Raw genomic sequence first — 16,322 nt, 5'->3', positions numbered from 1 at the left:
AACAACAGCAGCGCCAGCAGCAGTAGGCGTTACACGCAAGGATGCATCGGAGGAATCCCAGGCAGGAGAGGACTCGTCAGAATTGCCAGTGACATGGCCTGCAGGACTATTGGCATTCCTGGGGAAGGAGGAAATTGACACTGAGGGAGTTGGTGGGGTGGTTTGCGTGAGCTTGGTTACAAGAGGAAGGGATTTACTGGTCAGTGGACTGCTTCCGCTGTCACCCAAAGTTTTTGAACTTGTCACTGACTTATTATGAATGCGCTGCAGGTGACGTATAAGGGAGGATGTTCCGAGGTGGTTAACGTCCTTACCCCTACTTATTACAGCTTGACAAAGGGAACACACGGCTTGACACCTGTTGTCCGCATTTCTGGTGAAATACCTCCACACCGAAGAGCTGATTTTTTTGGTATTTTCACCTGGCATGTCAACGGCCATATTCCTCCCACGGACAACAGGTGTCTCCCCGGGTGCCTGACTTAAACAAACCACCTCACCATCAGAATCCTCCTGGTCAATTTCCTCCCCAGCGCCAGCAACACCCATATCCTCCTCATCCTGGTGTATTTCAACACTGACATCTTCAATCTGACTATCAGGAACTGGACTGCGGGTGCTCCTTCCAGCACTTGCAGGGGGCGTGCAAATGGTGGAAGGCGCATGCTCTTCACGTCCAGCGTTGGGAAGGTCAGGCATCGCAACCGACACAATTGGACTCTCCTTGTGGATTTGGGATTTCAAAGAACGCACAGTTCTTTGCGGTGCTTTTGCCAGCTTGAGTCTTTTCAGTTTTCTAGCGAGAGGCTGAGTGCTTCCATCCTCATGTGAAGCTGAACCACTAGCCATGAACATAGGCCAGGGCCTCAGCCGTTCCTTGCCACTCCGTGTGGTAAATGGCATATTGGCAAGTTTACGCTTCTCCTCCGACAATTTTATTTTAGGTTTTGGAGTCCTTTTTTTACTGATATTTGGTGTTTTGGTTTTGACATGCTCTGTACTATGCCATTGGGCATCGGCCTTGGCAGACGACGTTGCTGGCATTTCATCGTCTCGGCCATGACTAGTGGCAGCAGCTTCAGCACGAGGTGGAAGTGGATCTTGATATTTCCCTAATTTTGGAACCTCAACATTTTTGTTCTCCATATTTTAATAGGCACAACTAAAAGGCACCTCAGGTAAACAATGGAGATGGATGGATTGGATACTAGTATACAATTATGGACGGGCTGCCGAGTGCCGACACAGAGGTAGCCACAGCCGTGAACTACCGCACTGTACTGTGTCTGCTGCTAATATATAGACTGGTTGATAAAGAGATAGTATACTCGTAACTAGTATGTATGTATAAAGAAAGAAAAAAAACCACGGTTAGGTGGTATATACAATTATGGACGGGCTGCCGAGTGCCGACACAGAGGTAGCCACAGCCGTGAACTACCGCACTGTACTGTGTCTGCTGCTAATAAATAGACTGGTTGATAAAGAGATAGTATACTCGTAACTAGTATGTATGTATAAAGAAAGAAAAAAAAACCACGGTTAGGTGGTATATACAATTATGGACGGGCTGCCGAGTGCCGACACAGAGGTAGCCACAGCCGTGAACTACCGCACTGTACTGTGTCTGCTGCTAATATATAGACTGGTTGATAAAGAGATAGTATACTCGTAACTAGTATGTATGTATAAAGAAAGAAAAAAAAACCACGGTTAGGTGGTATATACAATTATGGACGGGCTGCCGAGTGCCGACACAGAGGTAGCCACAGCCGTGAACTACCGCACTGTACTGTGTCTGCTGCTAATATATAGACTGGTTGATAAAGAGATAGTATACTCGTAACTAGTATGTATGTATAAAGAAAGAAAAAAAAAACCACGGTTAGGTGTTATATACAATTATGGACGGGCTGCCGAGTGCCGACACAGAGGTAGCCACAGCCGTGAACTACCGCACTGTACTGTGTCTGCTGCTAATATATAGACTGGTTGATAAAGAGATAGTATACTCGTAACTAGTATGTATGTATAAAGAAAGAAAAAAAAAACACGGTTAGGTGGTATATACAATTATGGACGGGCTGCCGAGTGCCGACACAGAGGTAGCCACAGCCGTGAACTACCGCACTGTACTGTGTCTGCTGCTAATATATAGACTGGTTGATAAAGAGATAGTATACTCGTAACTAGTATGTATGTATAAAGAAAGAAAAAAAAACCACGGTTAGGTGGTATATACAATTATGGACGGGCTGCCGAGTGCCGACACAGAGGTAGCCACAGCCGTGAACTACCGCACTGTACTGTGTCTGCTGCTAATATATAGACTGGTTGATAAAGAGATAGTATACTCGTAACTAGTATGTATGTATAAAGAAAGAAAAAAAAACCACGGTTAGGTGGTATATACAATTATGGACGGGCTGCCGAGTGCCGACACAGAGGTAGCCACAGCCGTGAACTACCGCACTGTACTGTGTCTGCTGCTAATATATAGACTGGTTGATAAAGAGATAGTATACTCGTAACTAGTATGTATGTATAAAGAAAGAAAAAAAAACCACGGTTAGGTGGTATATACAATTATGGACGGACTGCCGAGTGCCGACACAGAGGTAGCCACAGCCGTGAACTACCGCACTGTACTGTGTCTGCTGCTAATATATAGACTGGTTGATAAAGAGATAGTATACTCGTAACTAGTATGTATGTATAAAGAAAGAAAAAAAAACCACGGTTAGGTGGTATATACAATTATGGACGGGCTGCCGAGTGCCGACACAGAGGTAGCCACAGCCGTGAACTACCGCACTGTACTGTGTCTGCTGCTAATATATAGACTGGTTGATAAAGAGATAGTATACTCGTAACTAGTATGTATGTATAAAGAAAGAAAAAAAAACCACGGTTAGGTGGTATATACAATTATGGACGGGCTGCCGAGTGCCGACACAGAGGTAGCCACAGCCGTGAACTACCGCACTGTACTGTGTCTGCTGCTAATATATAGACTGGTTGATAAAGAGATAGTATACTCGTAACTAGTATGTATGTATAAAGAAAGAAAAAAAAACCACGGTTAGGTGGTATACACAATTATGGACGGGCTGCCGAGTGCCGACACAGAGGTAGCCACAGCCGTGAACTACCGCACTGTACTGTGTCTGCTGCTAATATATAGACTGGTTGATAAAGAGATAGTATACTCGTAACTAGTATGTATGTATAAAGAAAGAAAAAAAAACCACGGTTAGGTGGTATATACAATTATGGACGGGCTGCCGAGTGCCGACACAGAGGTAGCCACAGCCGTGAACTACCGCACTGTACTGTGTCTGCTGCTAATATATAGACTGGTTGATAAAGAGATAGTATACTCGTAACTAGTATGTATGTATAAAGAAAGAAAAAAAAACCACGGTTAGGTGGTATATACAATTATGGACGGGCTGCCGAGTGCCGACACAGAGGTAGCCACAGCCGTGAACTACCGCACTGTACTGTGTCTGCTGCTAATATATAGACTGGTTGATAAAGAGATAGTATACTCGTAACTAGTATGTATGTATAAAGAAAGAAAAAAAAACCACGGTTAGGTGGTATATACAATTATGGACGGGCTGCCGAGTGCCGACACAGAGGTAGCCACAGCCGTGAACTACCGCACTGTACTGTGTCTGCTGCTAATATATAGACTGGTTGATAAAGAGATAGTATACTCGTAACTAGTATGTATGTATAAAGAAAGAAAAAAAAACCACGGTTAGGTGGTATATACAATTATGGACGGGCTGCCGAGTGCCGACACAGAGGTAGCCACAGCCGTGAACTACCGCACTGTACTGTGTCTGCTGCTAATATAGACTGGTTGATAAAGAGATAGTATACTACTAATATTATATACTGGTGGTCAGGTCACTGGTCACTAGTCACACTGGCAGTGGCACTCCTGCAGCAAAAGTGTGCACTGTTTAATTTTAATATAATATTATGTACTCCTGGCTCCTGCTATAACCTATAACTGGCACTGCAGTAGTGCTCCCCAGTCTCCCCCACAATTATAAGCTGTGTGAGCTGAGCAGTCAGACAGATATATAATATATATATAGATGATGCAGCACACTGGCCTGAGCCTGAGCAGTGCACACAGATATGGTATGTGACTGACTGAGTCACTGTGTGTATCGCTTTTTTCAGGCAGAGAACGGATATATTAAATAAACTGCACTGTGTGTCTGGTGGTCACTCACTATATAATATATTATGTACTCCTGGCTCCTGCTATAACCTATAACTGGCACTGCAGTAGTGCTCCCCAGTCTCCCCCACAATTATAAGCTGTGTGAGCTGAGCAGTCAGACAGATATATATAATATTATATATAGATAATAGATGATGCAGCACACTGGCCTGAGCCTGAGCAGTGCACACAGATATGGTATGTGACTGAGTCACTGTGTGCTGTGTATCGCTTTTTTCAGGCAGAGAACGGATTATAAATAAAAGTGGTGGTCACTGGTCACTATCAGCAAAACTCTGCACTGTACACTACTGAGTACTCCTAATGCTCCCCAAAATTAGTAAATCAAGTGTCTCTCTAATCTATTCTAATTCTAAACGGAGAGGACGCCAGCCACGTCCTCTCCCTATCAATCTCAATGCACGTGTGAAAATGGCGGCGACGCGCGGCTCCTTATATAGAATCCGAGTCTCGCGATAGAATCCGAGCCTCGCGAGAATCCGACAGCGTCATGATGACGTTCGGGCGCGCTCGGGTTAACCGAGCAAGGCGGGAAGATCCGAGTCGCTCGGACCCGTGAAAAAAAACATGAAGTTCTGGCGGGTTCGGATTCAGAGAAACCGAACCCGCTCATCTCTAGTATGAATATAGCTATGTTAGCATGCAGCATCCTATTTGCAAACTGCTAACGCAGGCCTGAAGTAACAAACTTCCAGTGCTTGTATAATTTGTGATTTTTTTGTAACAAAAGAGCTAGTGTTTGTATTCTGGCAGCATGTTGTGACCACCATTTTGTCCAAGCACATGGCTTGGGAAGGGGGAAGAGCAGTGGCCATTTTATGTACGTAAGGTCACTCTCTATACACCTAGCTAACAGCTGACTTTCAGTTTGCTAAGGAATCTGTTTCCTTTGTCACAAATAAACAATATATATGTACAAATTCATCACCATTTAAAAGATACCAATGAATTTAACTAACCCATGCCATAGTCAATTAAAAAGAGTGTTTCAATTGGGCCTAGTGAGAGTAATAGTAAGATAAATACTTAGCTTGATGTAAGAATTACTCACAGATGACAGAGTTTTTTCCCCCAGGATTTGTTAACCCTCTGCTTGCTACAAGATAGGCAAATGAAATGTTAATGAACCTGTTCAACTACTCTGGAACAACAAACATGTGAACATCTGAGATGCAAATTAGAGGCTCTGTAGAAACTACATTCATTCAGTATGTGTGTATGAATACATGTGCTGTGTGGGGGTTTTATGAGAGTCAAATGGTGTATGTATGTATATATACAGTATATATATATATATATATATATATATATATACACACACACACTGCTCAAAAAAATAAAGGGAACACTTAAACAACACAATGTAACTCCAAGTCAATCAAACTTCTGTGAAATCAAACTGTCCACTTAGGAAGCAACATTGATTGACAATCAATTCCACATGCTGTTGTGCAAATGGAATAGACAACAGGTGGGAATTATAGGCAATTAGCAAGACACCCCCAATAAAGGAGTTGTTCTGCAGGTGGTGACCACAGACCACTTCTCAGCTCCTATGCTTTCTGGCTGATGTTTTGGTCACTTTTGAAAGCTGGCGGTGCTTTCACTCTAGTGGTAGCGTGAGACGGAGTCGACAACCCACACAAGTGGCTCAGGTAGTGCAGCTCATCCAGGATGGCACATCAATGCGAGCTGTGGCAAGAAGGTTTGCTGTGTTTGTCAGCGTAGTGTCCAGAGCATGGAGGCGTTACCAGGAGACAGGCCAGTACATCAGGAGACGTGGAGGAGGCTGTAGGAGGGCAACAACCCAGCAGCAGGACCACTACCTCCGCCTTTGTGCAAGGAGGAACAGGAGGAGCACTGCCAGAGCCATGCAAAATGACCTCCAGCAAAGTGCATGTGTCTACTCAGACGATCTGAAACAGACTCCATGAGGGTGGTATGAGGGACCGACGTCCACAGGTGGGGGTTGTGCTTACAGCCCAACACCGTGCAGGACGTTTGGCATTTGCCAGAGAACACCAAGATTGGTAAATTCACCACTGGCACCCTGTGCTCTTCACAGATGAAAGCAGGTTCTCACTGAGCACATGTGACAGACGTGACAAAGTCTAGAGACGCCAAGGAGAACGTTCTGCTGCCTGCAACATCCTCCGGCATGACCGGTTTGGCAGTGGGTCAGTAATGGTGTGGGGTGGCATTTCTTTGGGGGGCCGCACAGCCCTCCATGTGCTCGCCAGAGGTAGCCTGACTGCCATTAGGTACCGAGATGAGATCCTCAGACCCCTTGTGAGACCATATGCTGGTGCGGTTGGCCCTGGGTTCAATGCTAGACCTCATGTGGCTGGAGTGTGTCAGCAGTTCCTGCAAGACAAAGCCATTGATGCTATGGACTGGCCCGCCCGTTCCTCAGACCTGAATCCAATTGAGCACATCTGGGACATCATGTCTCGCTCCATCCACCAACGCCACGTTGCACCACAGACTGTCCAGGAGTTGGCGGATGCTTTAGTTCAGGTCTGGGAGGAGATCCCTCAGGAGACCATCCGCCACCTCATCAGGAGCATGCCCAGGCGTTGTAGGGAGGACATACAGGCACGTGGAGGCCACACACACTACTGAGCCTCATTTTGACTTGTTTTAAGGACATTACATCAAAGTTGGATCAGCCTGTAGTGTGTTTTTCCACTTTAATTTTGAGTGTGACTCCAAATCCAGACCTCCATGGGTTAATAAATTTGATTTCCATTGATCATTTTTGTGTGATTATGTTGTCAGCACATTCAACTATGTAAAGAACAAAGTATTTAATAAGAATATTTCATTCATTCAGATCTAGGATGTGTTATTTCAGTGTTCCCTTTATTTTTTTGAGCAGTGTATATTATTATTATATAAAATATGTATATTTATATCATTATATGCTCTGCAAGATAGCTATCCAATCTGAATCCTTGCATAAATTATAGTCAATAGCGATATTATATTGAAGTGTTTTAAAATTGATTGTTGATACCCATAGAGTAGGAATAGAACCTGAGGCGAGCCCAGCGAGCCACCAAGACCGCTGCGTGGCAAGCACAGCGAGCCTGTAAGGGGCTTTGTTGTGGTCACAAACCACCCCCCCCCCTCTACCAGCATTCTGCTGTCGGGAACCCGGGGTCAGTATGCTGACCACCAGGATCCCCAGCGCCGGTCTCCCAGCCCCAACACAATAAGTGTTTATACAGTACTAGTGATGAGTGGGTTCGGTTCCTCGGGATCCGAACCCCCCCAAACTTCACCCATTTTACACGGTTCCGAGGCAGCCACGGATATTCCCGCCTTGCTCGGTTAACACGAGCGCGCCCGAACGTCATCATCCCGCTGTCGTATTCTCGCGAGATTCGTATTCTATATAAGGAGCCGCGCGTCGCCGCCATTTTCACTCTGCTTTGGAGATGATAGCGAGAGGACGTGGCTGCGTTCTCTCAGTTTCTGTGTTCAGTGTGCTGCAAATATCTGTGCTCAGTGTGCTGCAAATATCTGTGCTCAGTGTGCTTGCAAATATCTGTGCTCAGTGTGCTGAAAATATCTACGTTCTCTGCCTGAAAAACGCTCCATATTTGTGCTGCATTGTAGTATATAGTAGGAGGACAGTGCAGAATTTTGCTGTGACCACCAGTATATATATAGCAGTACAGTACAGTACAGTAGTCCACTGCTCTACCTCTGTGTCGTCAAGTATACTATGCATCCATACCTGTGCTGCATTTTAGTTGTGCGCAGTATATAGTAGGAGGACAGTGCAGAATGTTGTTGACCACCAGTATATATATAGCAGTACAGTACAGTAGTTCACTGCTCTACCTCTGTGTCGTCAAGTATACTATGCATCCATACCTGTGCTGCATTTTAGTTGTGCGCAGTATATAGTAGGAGGACAGTGCAGAATGTTGTTGATCACCAGTATATATATAGCAGTACGGTACAGTAGTCCACTGCTCTACCTCTGTGTCGTCAAGTATACTATCCATCCATACCTGTGCTGCATTTTAGTTGTGCGCAGTATATAGTAGGAGGACAGTGCAGAATTTTGCTGACCACCAGTATATATATAGCAGTACGGTACAGTAGTCCACTGCTCTACCTCTGTGTCGTCAAGTATACTATGCATCCATACCTGTGCTGCATTTTAGTTGTGCACAGTATATAGTAGGAGGACAGTGCAGAATGTTGCTGACCACCAGTATATATATAGCAGTACGGTACAGTAGTCCACTGCTCTACCTCTGTGTCGTCAAGTATACTATCCATCCATACCTGTGCTGCATTTTAGTTGTGCGCAGTATATAGTAGGAGGACAGTGCAGAATTTTGATGACCACCAGTATATATATATAGCAGTATGGTACAGTAGTCCACTGCTCTACCTCTGTGTCGTCAAGTATACTATGCATCCATACCTGTGCTGCATTTTAGTTGTGCGCAGTATATAGTAGGAGGACAGTGCAGAATTTTGCTGACCACCAGTATATATATATAGCAGTACGGTACAGTAGTCCACTGCTCTACCTCTGTGTCGTCAAGTATACTATCCATCCATACCTGTGCTGCATTTTAGTTGTGCGCAGTATATAGTAGGAGGACAGTGCAGAATTTTGATGACCACCAGTATATATATAGCAGTACGATACAGTAGTCCACTGCTCTACCTCTGTGTCGTCAAGTATACTATCCATCCATACCTCTGCTGCATTTTAGTTGTGCGCAGTATATAGTAGGAGGACAGTGCAGAATGTTGCTGACCACCAGTATATATATAACAGTACGGTACAGTAGTCCACTGCTCAACCTCTGTGTCGTCAAGTATACTATCCATCCATACCTGTGCTGCATTTTAGTTGTGCGCAGTATATAGTAGGAGGACAGTGCAGAATTTTGCTGACCACCAGTATGTATATAGCAGTACGGTACAGTAGTCCACTGCTCTACCTCTGTGTTGTCAAGTATACTACAAAAGTTCAGTAAAATGACCCAAAAATCAAAATTAAAGGCGTCTGATGAGAAGCGTAAACTTGCCAATATGTCATTTACGACACGGAGTGGCAAGGAACGGCTGAGGCCCTGGCCTATGTCATGGCTAGTAGTTCAGATTCACATTAGGATGGAAGCACTCATCCTCTCGCTAGATAACTGCAGTGCCACTCCTAGATGGGCCAGGTGTTTGTGTCGGCCACTTGGGTCGCTTAGCTTAGCCATCCAGCGACCTTGGTGCACCTCTTTTTTTCTTTGCATCATGTGCTGTTTGGGGACTATTTTTTAAATCTGCCATCCTGTCTGACACTGCAGTGCCACTCCTAGATGGGCCAGGTGTTTGTGTCGGCCACTTGGGTCGCTTAGCTTAGTCACACAGCTACCTCATTGCACCTCTTTTTTTCTTTGCATCATGTGCTGTTTGGGGACTATTTTTTAAATCTGCCATCCTGTCTGACACTGCAGTGCCACTCCTTGATGGGCCAGGTGTTTGTGTCGGCCACTTGGGTCACTTATCTTAGCCATCCAGCGACCTTGGTGCAAATTTTAGGACTGAAAATAGTATTGTAAGGTGTGAGGTGTTCAGAATAGACTGGAAATGAGTGGAAATTATGGTTATTGAGGTTAATAATACTATGGGATCAAAATGACCCCCAAATTCTATGATTTAAGCTGTGTTTGAGGGGTTTTTGTAAAAAAACACCCGAATCCAAAACACACCCGAATCTGACAAAAAATTTTCAGGGAGGTTTTGCCAAAACACGGCCGCGGAACCGAATCCAAAACCAAAACCCGAAAAATTTCCGGTGCACATCACTAGTTTATACACTGTGATTGAACAATAACTATAACCTGTTTGCTTCATTCCTCATTTCACCATGAGAGTTATTGTACCCAAATACAGTATTATGCGAACAATACACCTAGTATTCATCCTATTCCTAACCATCGTTGGTCACCAGTCCCAGTCCTGTATGCATGGCAATCTTAAAATGTAGTATCGAGAGAAATGATAAACTTATTTAACAATATATAGTGTAGGTGTGAAACTAAATGCCGGCTGTTTCAGTAAGAGTTCCCAGACTGACTGGATAGAGCCGGATTAAGGAAGGTGGTGGGGGGGGGGGGGGTAGTACCTTGGGCCCCCCTATCTCAAGGGTCCCCCCTGAGTTGCAAAGACATGGACCCCACTGCTGGAAGTTGGGACAGATGTTCCGCAGAAGATCTGTCCGAGTGAAGTCCCCAGAGAGCAGCTTCGCTTCTCCTAAGCTCCGCTGTCTCTGGTTCTCTGCCGGCTACCTCTTTCCAGGTTTTCTGTAGTCGGGTGGAGCTACTGTAGCTGCTGTATGGGGGTGAGTGTTCTGCCCCCAGCTGTGAGCTTGAGCCGACCCAGTGTGTGGAGAAGTGATGACCTACCTGGTGGGGATGCAGTGTGCCGGCCGCTGCAATGTCCCGACGGTGTGGGGAGGTGGACGGGAGTGCCAACAGCTTCCAGTGCTGTGGGTCTGAGGTCAGGCCCAGCAACAGGGGGGTCAAAGGGGACACACGTCCCGGGCCCCGGCGTTGTGAGGGGCCTCAAGGTCCAGCTGCGGCAGTGTGGCGGCAGCAGCCTGGCATGGATTTAAATAATTGTATAAATCAAGGCACCGCGCCGGCCGCGGGCCACCCGCTGTGCAGTTAAAAGCTTTTGCTAATAGCTTTTTTTCGGCATTCAGCGGCTCCCCCTATTGTAACCCCCCCACTGCCCCCGGCCAAGCCCCCAGGTCAGCTGTCCAGAACTCCGGAAGCCAGTCCCCGTGTGCAGTGACGTAGTGCTATGCATGATGCTGCATTCATCCCCCACCACCCTGTCTCTGCTGTGAGGAGCAGCAAAGTAGGAGCGGGACTGCGGCTAGAGACAGCAAGGCTAGCGCGCAGAGTCGCCGACACACTCAGGCAGGCAGGCTGGCAGCTTGTTTTGGGGATTCGGAGCATGGTCCGTATAGCGGCGCTGGCAGCTGTGATTTGGTAAGCGTGTGCGCTTACCTCTCCAGGAGTAGATTAGAGAAGAATTACTGTGGTGGATATATATATATATATATACACACACACACACATATGTACAATTTTTTTAATACAACCCTCTGCATTAAAATGCGGTCAAGGAGGGTTGTGGGGGCCCCAGAGATATCTTTTGTACCGGGCCCCATGAAATCTGTTGCCAGCCCTGGCTGAGGTACTGTTGTTGCTGCTAACCTCTTCTTCTTTGGGGATGGGGGTTTAGAAGATGGAAGGGGGGTGCCATCGGCTGCCTGCTGTGGTGTGGGGGACAAAGGGGTGCTTTCTGAGGTATACATTGTACTGTGCCCTCCCACATTATCAAGAAGAGAGGTAGTAGAGTAGGGTCTGGAGATACTGTAAGAATAGAGTTGTTTCTTCATTTAAAATAGGATTCCATAATAGGTGACAGAGAGTTCAGGCAATGAATGAACATGTTGCTGGCTGAGGGAGAGCATACCATTTTACAGCATCTACTTACGTTTGTATTTGTATTTCAAATAAAAATATATATAATACAGTGCCCTAGCAGAAGAATATTGATCTGCAATTACAGCTGTGAGTCTCTTGGGTACCCAACAACATGACCCTCTTCGGGAGGGACAGAATGTTCTGCTCCTGGATGTCCCCCTTAATTTATAATTGCCATCACCTGTGCTGAAACACCTTTCTTATTCATTAATCTGTTCAACACAAGTGGCAGCAATCATAAATTATGAGAAAAGTCTAGAAGCAGAGCATTGTGTCCTTCCTGGAGAGGATCATGTTGGGAGGTATGTATCCAGCAAGTAACTAAAATGGAAAACTAGCAACTCTATCGCTCTTTCTATAGGGGTCATTCCGAGTTGATCGTTAGCCGCCGTTGTTCGCAGCACAGCGATCAGGTTAAAAAGCGGCATTTCTGCACATGCGTACGGGCCGCAGTACACACGCGCTAAGTACTTTCACACAAAACTATGCAGTTTTGCACAAGGGCGAGCAACGCTTTTCTGTCGCTCTGTTGATCGGTGAGTGATTGACAGGAAGTGGGTGTTTCTGGGTGGTAACTGACCGTTTTCAGGGAGTGTGCTAAAAAAACGCAGGCGTGCCTGGGGAAACGGGGGAGTGGCTGGCCGAACGCAGGGCGTGTTTGTGACGTCAAACCAGGAACTAAACTGTCAGTGATCGCAAGGTAGGAGTAGGTTTGGAGCCACTCTGAAACTGCATGAAAATTTTTATGAGCAGTTCTGCTAACCTTTCGGTCGCACTTCTGCTAAGCTAAGATACACTCCCAGAGGGCGGCGGCCTAGCGTTTGCACTGCTGCTAAAAGCAGCTAGCGAGCGATCAACTCGGATTGAGGGCCAGTCTCTCTCTATCTAAATATTTCACTCTACAATCAATATTGGCCTGTCATAATAGAAAATAACAGTAGACCAGTATGGAATGCTAATTCTAATAGCCAGGCTTCATCATTTTATATGGATTTATAATCATTTATGTTATATATCGGTGAAACATCCTTAAACCTTATGTGTGAGATTTTTTTTTTTCACGCTGATGCCCTTTAATCAGAGTTTCTCCAGCAGTAAACAGGGTTAATTAGTGTTTAAAAACCTGGAAGATTTCCCAGAAAAGGTAGGCGAGCGTTATTGTCAGCACTAGTTATTTTAATGTTTAATACGGCACAATCTCTCATACAGCATTGTATGTCACAGAAACAAACAAATGACAGGACACAACACACTTGGCTCTGTGGGCCCCTTATGCAGCAAGCAGATATGGTTAGCTTAAACCCACGTCAGATCATGTGTAGGCAGGAGAATGTTATCCCATCCCTGTGTGCTGGTACTGTAGGTGGAATAGAGTAATAAGAGGCTCTCTGCTTTATCCCTGGATGTACAAAGAGATCAGATAGCTTAAAAATATTGCATATAACCTAAAATGTATTATAGAAATCAGCAAATACATCTACTTAGCAATAAGAAAGCACAATTATTCAGGAAGCAATTTGTTGTGGCAAAGGCTCAAATATAACCTTCTTGCACATGTATTCTGTGGACATCATGTATATACTTTAAACATAAATATTTTCTCATTACTATTTTATATTGTAATAAACTAAGTAAATGTATTTATCTATTTCTCACTGTACTATCCTAACCAATTGTGACCTATAAACATTTACAATGGAAACCTGTAGACAAACAGAAGTAAGCACACACACCTATAAAAACTGTATATACATATACTGAATATCTGTTGCTACTGTAATGAAAGCATACAGAATGCATGTTATACAGTATATACTACAATTGTATTTAGTAGCCAGGATACTGAGGCATTTGTCACAGTAGCGCACCTTCTACCACCATACACGGTGCTTTTACTAAATCCTTCTGAATTTAGTTAAGTAGAAGTGTTTCTCTTTAATTTATTCAGCAGAGGTCATTGCATTTGAAAAACAATTAGGAAGAATAGCTATAGAGCATTATGGCGGGGGGGATTTATCAAAGCTTGGAAAGAGATACAATTGGGAGAGATAAAGTACAGGCCAATAAGATCCTAACTGTCAGTTTTCAAACAGTACTGGGGCAGATGTATTAAGCCTGGAGAAGCGATAAAGCAGTGATAAGTGCAAGGTGATAATGCACCATCTCCTAACTGTAAATTTACATATTGGAGCCGATTGGCTGGTGCATCACCTTGCATTTATCAGTGCTTTATCACTTCTCCAGGCTTAATACATCTGCTGCAGTCTGTAAAATGTAAGGTAGATGCTGGTTAGCTAGTACTTTATCTCTCACAATGTTATCTCTTTCCATGCTTAGATTAATACCCCCCATATATGTTAGAGCACAGGTTCTCAAACTCGGTCCTCAGGACCCCACACAGTGCATGTTTTGCAGGTCTCCTTACAGAATCGCAAGTGAAATAATTAGCTCCACCTGGGGACCTTTTAAAATGTGTCAGTGAGTAATTAATACACCTGTGCACTTGCTGGGTTACCTGCAAAACATGGACCGTGTGGGGTCCTGAGGACCGAGTTTGAGAACCACTGTGTTAGAGGAAAAGGACACATTGAAAGGTATGGAATAGTTTTACTTCAGCACAGTTACAGGTACTTTGGGTCAATACGTGGTTCCTGATACAGAAAATGTAGTTCTAGTTACAGGTTGAGTATCCCTTATCCAAAATGCTTGGGACCAGAAGTATTTTGGATATCGGATATTTCCGTATTTTGGAATAATTGCATACCATAATGAGATATTATGGTGATGGGACCCAAGTCTAAGCACAGAATGCATTTATGTTTCATATACACCTTATACACACAGCCTGAAGGTCATTTTAGCCAATATTTTTAATAACTTTGTGCATTAAACATAGTGTGTCTACATTCACACAATTCATTTATGTTTTATATACACCTTATACACACAGCCTGAAGGTCAATTAATACAATATTTTTAATAACTTTGTGTATTAAACAAAGTTTGTGTACATTAAGCCATCAAAAAACAAAGGTTTCCTTATCTCAGTCTCACTAAAAAAAATCTGTATTTCGGAATATTTGGATATGGGATACTCAACCTGTATAACATACTGTCTGGAAGTTAGAATTCTGTAGGCTGCATAAACAATTGTAATTCCTTTGCAATCTACCTACCTTTTAAAGTGTGTCCAGGAGATGTCCCTGACTGCAATGCTAGATCATTCCACAGAAAAGGTCTAGTAGAATATCATAAAGTAATATTTCCAAAAGTGTCAAATAAACACCGGATTTCTAGCATGTGACTGAGCTTGGTGATAAAAACATTACAAGGTTTGTATCCAGCTGTTATTGTGTGTTCTCCAGAATGCTTTTTCATTTGCATTTTAATTCCAAGATGTTTGCCAGTTCCCAAGCTGTTCCCTTTGCAAACGTTTGACAGATGAATATGTACTTCTCACAATTCCCAAGAAGTCAGGACATGTGTAATCCCAATTTTCACACACCGCCCTAAATAACATTTTAAAGGAAACATTTTGTAAAATAATCTACCATACTCCTAACAAATCTCTCTTATTCTAGTATGAGAGGCTGCCAAGGTGCTAGCATTAGGTACAGATTTATTAAGCACTGAAATGTTCAGTGTGAAGTTGTGACTGTAGTGTACATTTAGAGGGATATTTATCAATGCTTGGAGAGAGATAACATTGTGAGAGATAAAGTACCAACCAATCAGCTCCTAACTGTCATTTTTCAAACACAGCCCGCAAAATGTAAGGCAGAAGCTGATTGACTGGTACTTTATATGTCACAATTTTACCTCCCTCTGCGCTTTAATAAATACCCCCTTAATATTACCATTTCCTTATATTTGAAAATAATTTCCAAGGACATGTTCTTGTTGAGCAGGTACATCTATGTGTGTCACATATGTTGCACTGTGGGTGGACCTAGAGCATTACACACCTAAACATTACTTTTCTATTGTATATTTAACTTTTGTGTGAGAGTATTTTTAATATTATATTGGTGTATCTGCCAACAAAATGTGAATTTTGGTTGGGATAAAAGGCATCCACACCTACCAAACATCCATCTTTTGGGGGTAAAGTGCTCTACCGCCACCCACTAACCACATAATACATCTGTAAATATGCACTCTCTACCCCAGTGATTCCTAACACAAGTCGGCAGGGACACCAGACAGTGCACGTTGATACAGTTAGCATCACCTGTATTTCTTTATAATGTAACAGCCAGTATTGATAACACCTGTGAAACCACTTGGAGATCTGGGCAACATGCACTGATTGGCTACCCTGAGGGCTGGAGCTGAGAAACATTGCTCTAAAGGGCCCTACACATTGTGCGATCCGCCGCCGAGATGCGCGGGGGGGGGGGGGGCAGTGACGGGGGAGTGAAGTTTCTTCTCTCCCCCCGTCACCCGGCTCAGTAGAAGTGCAGGCAAATATGGACGAGATCGTCCATATTGGCCTGCATGCACAAGCGACGGGGCACCAGCAATGAACGATCGCG

General features: G+C 44.2%; 1 protein-coding gene across 4 annotated transcripts in view; it reads right to left on the bottom strand.

Moving 5' to 3' along the window:
- Positions 1-15,212, bottom strand: part of CMKLR1 (chemerin chemokine-like receptor 1) — a 294,087-nt gene extending 278,875 nt beyond the window's left edge. For all 4 annotated transcript variants that reach the window (XM_063964347.1, XM_063964345.1, XM_063964348.1 and 1 more), the window contains exon 1: positions 14,964-15,212. The gene's annotated coding sequence lies outside the window, so the exon portion shown is untranslated. The remainder of the gene's footprint in view (positions 1-14,963) is intronic.
- Positions 15,213-16,322: the final 1,110 nt, after the last annotated feature.

This window comes from Pseudophryne corroboree, chromosome 1 (assembly GCF_028390025.1).
Source record: "Pseudophryne corroboree isolate aPseCor3 chromosome 1, aPseCor3.hap2, whole genome shotgun sequence".
Lineage (NCBI taxonomy): Eukaryota > Metazoa > Chordata > Amphibia > Anura > Myobatrachidae > Pseudophryne > Pseudophryne corroboree.
This window is presented reverse-complemented; position numbering and strand designations above follow the sequence as displayed.